Source organism: Spinacia oleracea, chromosome 6 (genome assembly GCF_020520425.1).
Source record: "Spinacia oleracea cultivar Varoflay chromosome 6, BTI_SOV_V1, whole genome shotgun sequence".
Classification (NCBI taxonomy): Eukaryota; Viridiplantae; Streptophyta; class Magnoliopsida; order Caryophyllales; family Amaranthaceae; genus Spinacia; species Spinacia oleracea.
The window spans coordinates 53087177-53093416 of NC_079492.1; the positions used below are offsets into that span (position 1 = coordinate 53087177).

The window sequence follows — 6240 nt, forward strand, 5'->3', positions numbered from 1 at the left end:
TTTCAGAAAGCGTCGACAAAATTACAGTCGAGAATTCTCGACGCCTTCCTGCGTCGAGAATCTAGATGCCTTTTGTTGACCATATTTTCTGTTCAGCGTCGACCTTCTCGACGCCTTTATGCGTCTAGATATTAAATTTCAGTGTGGACAATATTTTCTTCCCGCGACCAGAAATTTATGTTCTCGACGCCTAAAAGCGTCTAGAATTATTTTTATTAGATTTTTTTTCTCACGTATTATATATATATATATATATATATATATATATATATATATATATATATATATATATATAAATTTAAAATAAAAAACAACACAAGATCACTGAAACCCAAATTTTGAATAATTGATCTTCAATTATCAATAAAATTAACGTATAAAAACTTAAGTAGTTAAAATTCATAGTACGTACATGTATGGTACTAACCAGAATCCAAAAATACACCCATCTATATCACTAACCGAAATCCTAACCAAATATTACAAAATATTATAAATCAAACCTAAGAACTGAAACCTAGAAAAACTAAATAGCTAGGATAGTAGGATGTACTATATACTAATACAATTATTTATAAAGGCTCATAAGCTACATAATTTACATTAAAATATCCAATTTTGGAGCTTCTTGTCATCTCACGATTTGTAAATTTGGAGCCACCGAATATCCTCCATGTCACATGCTAAAATCACTTGAAGACTTTATGGGTGGGCTGAAATCACTTGGACACAAGACGAGATTAGCAAGGCTGACAAATTAATAAACTTACCAGAATTGTGTGCATTATATTAGTAGTGTTATACTTGCAGCCTCTGTTCTTTTTCTAATAAAACAAATATATTAGAGAACATGGAGAAGAAAATTAGTCTTGTCATTTGAGAAAGAAAATTCAAACAGAGTCACATAAACAACACATTAAGAAGTAGGACACTCAACTTTAGTCAGCATCTTTAAAATATGTACTACATATTACTCTAAATCTTTTTCGTCGACATCTTAAGCGCAATTATTAGTTCTCTTGTTATTGTAGCAATACACCTATTAATCAGGTTGGTGGCAAGCTTAACATAAAATAGAAATTACAAAGGAATAAGTGAGAAGAGAGGAAACCAACTGCTCACACAATTTTTTCCTTCCTTATTCCTCCTCTACTTTTCTGCATTCTCCTTCCTTCTCCTTCCTTACTAACATCACAAATATACATGTCCCAGTTAGCCTCAGTGAATTTAAGCTAAACACTAATTTGCTGCCTAATCTTATGGGACACTCTGTCTTCACAAAAAAATGAGTAGCTTCCTTTTAAAATGTGATCCAGACAGTAGTTTCCATTTGAAATGTAATCTCGAAACACAATTGAAGTTCATCAAGGAAATATAATTACTTGTATGTCAACAAGGATTTGAGAAAACCTGTAAGCAAATGCAATGTCTCAAATCGATCTTAACATCCTCCGTGTTTTCTCAGCAGCTGATGTACCCAAACTTATCTCTATTCCTGTTAAGGCTGTCCTCCCTCCATTCCCTACACAATCGAGTCAATTTTCTCTTAAATACATAAATAATGCTAACAAAACAGCAGGGTAGGGGCAGAGAAATTACCAGAGAGAATGCTATCGAGTGCTAGTCCTATACCGATTGTAGAATACGCGAAAGACATGATTGCGGCAATAGTTGACAACCATGTTAGCTCATGGAAGTTTGGTATTGGAGACAAATATTTTGAGTCATAAACTTTACTTAGTTTCACTTAATTTCATTAACCAACTATTAATGTAAAAGGTTGAGCTCATTATACAGAAGGTCTTACACCATACTCTTTGGTGCAGTAGTTGTGTAGCCAACTACAAAACTAGTTAGATTGACGTACTGTAGTGTCTCACAAGCAACACAACTGAACCTACCCATATAATCAATCAAAATATCCCGTGTCAGTCAAATAGATAGTTCAAGAAAATGCCTGGTGAAGTCATACTAATGTGGAATTGGTGTATTGCAGCAAAGAAGACCTGGCCAGTATGAAAGTCATGCAGTATACACACTCCCAAGACTATATAGGCTGGCTTCAGGTATCAATGTTTTTTTAATCCCAAATTCAATATTACTGCACCTGGAGCAGAACAAACTATCTACATATGGTTACCACAACAGGCAGACAGCGGGGTAAATTAAAAGAACAACAAATATTTAGCTCATGGGAGGACCATGGAATTATTACAGAAAAAGTAAGAAATGAAAATGACAGAGGAGAGAGGAGAGAGGAGAGAGAGGTACGCATTTAGTGTAGTAAGAAAATTTCTATTTGGTACCTGGCTAATTTGATCCTCCAACGCAGGATATGTTTACCAGTTGGGACTGAGACACTTTAACCTTACGGTAATTGGCAATGACAGAGTGCTGCAACATCCACAAATTATGAAAAGCTGCAAAAAGAGGTGACAGAAATTACGAGAGATGGATTTGATGTAAAAGAAAATGATTTAGATCATATGAGCTAGTTGAATGCTGTGATCAAGGTTCAAGGAGACTCTACGGCTACATATTTCAATTTCTTTGTTGTCATATTCGCGAATCAACTCAAGAAACCCACAAAATAATGGAAATGAAGAACAACAAACACCAAAATATAGATAATCAGTTTTACACACTTCATAACTTATAGAGTTGTTGATCTCACTTAACAACAGAACGTTGAACAACTCTACAACTTCTACATCTCATCCATATCTTCCAACTATCCATTCTAATGTCAATCCAGCTACTTCAAAAAAGCATACTACTATAAGAAGATTTTAGGATATTAGTGTTATTGACTTATTTCAAATTCTTTTGGTTAAAGACTTAAAGTGAGCGATTGAAATTTGAAACTTTATTACCAGATGGGTCTGGCTTGATTAAGAGACAAATCAATCTCAGTTGTGTGTCCATGGGAGGATGGTCTGCAACACCAGCTCTTGAGTTACATTTATACACCGAAAAATAAAATGCATAGATTATAAAAAGGCTGGAATGAGTACATACCACCTTTGTCTCCTTGTATTAATTCACATCCTTGTGGGAAAAGCAAGAGAAGTTCTTCTGGGCCAAACTTGGGAACAATTTAATGGCTACAACAAGCAACATCTTACATTAGCAAAAAGAACCAGATTGTTATAGTGTAATGATCGAGATCCCTGTCCTATATTAGCATAAAGAACCACGGTCACTTAACTTAAAGATCATTTCCACAAAGATTGAAAAGTCAATGAAATTATATCAGCCATATATGCATTCAAAGTCAGTTCAATAAGTAAGTTCACCGCCCTCTGTAAAAAAAAAAGAAAAAAAGAAGAAGTAAGTTCACTGTAAATTTCAGAACTAGAAAAACGAATTAAATTATTTGATGTTTAAACCAATTGTACCACGACCTAAAGTGGGACCTAACTTCATATAAATAGAGGAATACACAAAAATAAAATTATGGCTCAACTAAAGAGATCCAAATTTAAACATAAGTAAGCAATTGCATATGCGACAAGCAATGACCAGAAATAGATCATATTTTGACTTGCCCAGGAACATTTTTAGCATGTCAAAAGGTACAGTTGAAGGGCTTGAGGCGCTTTAAAGCATTGTGTTCTGTTTCATAAAGGTCAGTTCTGTTCTATTTCGTAAAGTTCAGTTCTGTTTCTTAAACTCCGGTTCTATCAAAAGTGTTCTGCTTAGTTCCATACTATTCTGTTCCGTTTTATAAAGTCCAGTTTAGTTTTGTTTTGTAAAGTTCCATTCAGTTGTGTTGCATACATTAGCCAAATATCTAAAGATAAATTTTCTTAACCTACACATAATCGAAATTCAAAAAGAGGGGAGACATCATGATGTGAGACTTAAAATCTTGCAAATGAAGAGCCGATACTTCAACATAATTCAATTTCAAATTTTGAAAAAGTGTAGAAAAAGTTACAATCCAAAACACCAATCATTATCAAAGAATTGAAACCCTAAACTACAATGAAAGGCTTTAAAGAGAAAATTAAATCCTGCAAATAATACGTAGTATATCCTATAAATTTTACAAATAATAAACAAAATTTGATAAAAGCCGCAAGGTAAGTGAATAATTGAAACAATAAAGGTAAGAGAGCAAGAGAGGGGGCGGAAAACAACCTGTAATTGATACAACCTATATATTTGGTGTCCAAACATGTAAATCCATGAGTAGATCCGCAGACGGAGGGATTAAGTTTGCAGCTTTAGCCTTCTCTCTATTTGCAAATTTATAGCTGCTGCATATCCTCCATTGCAGTCGCTAAACAACCTTGAATATTAAATAAATAAAACATAAGCAAGGGGCCTTGTCCTAGTCAGGATTAAGGATTAACGCTAGGATATAGTAAAAATATAGTAGCCAACACTTCACATATACTGTAGGACACCAGAATATATACATTCATAACTTGCACATTGCTCACTGAGTCACCAAATTTAACTAATGAAAATTCAACCAGGCTATTTTTTAGCAATGTAATCAATAAACATATTAGCATATCTTGTGAAATGTAATTCACCAGATATGATAACTAATGAAAAATAAGCATGGATTCAATAAGATTTGAAAGAAACTCCAACCTAAAGAAAAACTTAAAGAGTGATTAACTAAGTCTTTGAAACACCCAAAATCCCAAAAGCCACTAATCATCAAGTACCCCAAGAACCACAATAATCATAGGAACTTAATCAGTGACATTAATCTAAGAGCCAAAAGTGATTACCTAAAGCCCAGAATACAGTTCTAAACAGCTTCACGTGGAGTGAAGAAAAACAGGGCACGGTAAATATCTGCAGCTGCAAACTGAGTTTTTTTACGATAACCTCAGAAAACAGTCAATGAAATTCAAGATAAGGCGCTCCATATAATTGCACTAAAATTAAAATAAGTTTACAACTAAATCTGCACATCAACATCATCCAGCCCAATCAAACGCATACCGACAAACTGTTTTAATGCCTTTCCAAATGATTTTAACAGCATATGAAAAATTTATAGTGTGTGCTTCGAGCCTTTGACCCCCCTTCATCCACTAAAAGTTAATTTGTTTATTAGAGCCGAGAAAGGTCTAAACGTATCTCCACGTCAGGAAAGGTCTTAAAGTATGAGATACCATAAGCATTTAAGCAAAAAAAAAATCTGGTGCTAGCCTATCTTCATGAGACAGAGATGGTGAAATTGGTAAGACCTGAATCAATAAAGGAGACAGTGTGAAGGAGAAACTATCTTCTAGTTATCCTGGTAAACCTTGAAACTAAAAAAACGGTCCCTAAGTCAAATCACATACAAATTCAAGCAAGATTTCATCCCTAAACTAACCGGCAAGTGGAGGGTTTCAAGTTCGAATCTACACAACATTTTCTTTCCCAAATTTCCTATGCTTAAATTGATCGAAATGGGAAAAAAATTGAGAACCCTAATTGGACATATCATTCGAATGAACACAAATGGGAGAAATCCATATTAGTAAAAGATAACGACAAAAAAAAAATAGTAAGTGTAGAAAACCTAAATGTACCCAGATCAAAACATACATTAATCGAATCGAATATGAAGTCAGGAGAAAGAATTGATAGAAAACGGACAATTAAATTCACAGAATCGAACAAAAATTTCAACTTGAGGCAAGAACCTGAATATCTACAAATTCAAAAATCAGAGACAAATTAATACCTCAAAGTCTTTAAATTTCGTTCATATTTTGTCGTATTTCTTGAAATTGGGGCAGAATCTTCAAGCCTGGAGTAGATCTAGAAATTTCAAGGATGAGAAGTGAGAGAGTAGAAGAGGCAAGGGTTGAGGTTGAGGTTGAGGTTGAGAGCAGAAGACGATTAAGAGAGAGAAAGAAGGGGGTGGGGACGGTTTTTTTTTCCCAAAATGTAACACAGAGCCTGCTAATTGAGACCATGTGCTTTGCACGTGACATTTTGCTATATCCCTCGACGCTAAAAGGTGACTACAATTAGTTCGACACCCAAGGGCGTCGAGAAAACACGGAAACGAAAATCTTACTCCAACGCTGCATTGCAGGCGTCGAGCCCAAGACGTCTAGAAAACACGCCTTTTGTAGTAGTGGGTGTAGGTGCCTTTTTTTTATTTCAGTTGTGTTTGTTTTTCATTCCTTAGCACTTTTTGTTTTCCTTCTTATTTATTTATAAATATTAATAAAGGCGTAATTTTATTTTTCTAATTTTCCTTTTGTTTCTCTTTTTTAT

At 34.3% G+C, this 6240-nt stretch overlaps 1 long non-coding RNA gene across 8 annotated transcripts; it reads right to left on the bottom strand.

The window, feature by feature from the left end:
- Positions 1–357: 357 nt before the first annotated feature.
- On the bottom strand, positions 358–5890 carry LOC110784731 (uncharacterized). 8 transcript variants are annotated; one of them, XR_008922921.1, is made up of 8 exons: positions 5699–5889; positions 4144–4294; positions 3019–3302; positions 2874–2936; positions 2307–2420; positions 1600–2122; positions 1411–1522; positions 358–713 (listed from the first exon to the last, which is right to left on the bottom strand). It is a non-coding gene; the product is annotated as an uncharacterized lncRNA (long non-coding RNA). The 8 variants fall into 8 exon arrangements; XR_008922916.1 differs by lacking the exon at positions 1600–2122 and adding an exon at positions 4749–4821 and having other exon boundaries at positions 5699–5882; XR_008922915.1 differs by lacking the exon at positions 1600–2122 and adding an exon at positions 4749–4828 and having other exon boundaries at positions 5699–5882.
- Positions 5891–6240: the final 350 nt, after the last annotated feature.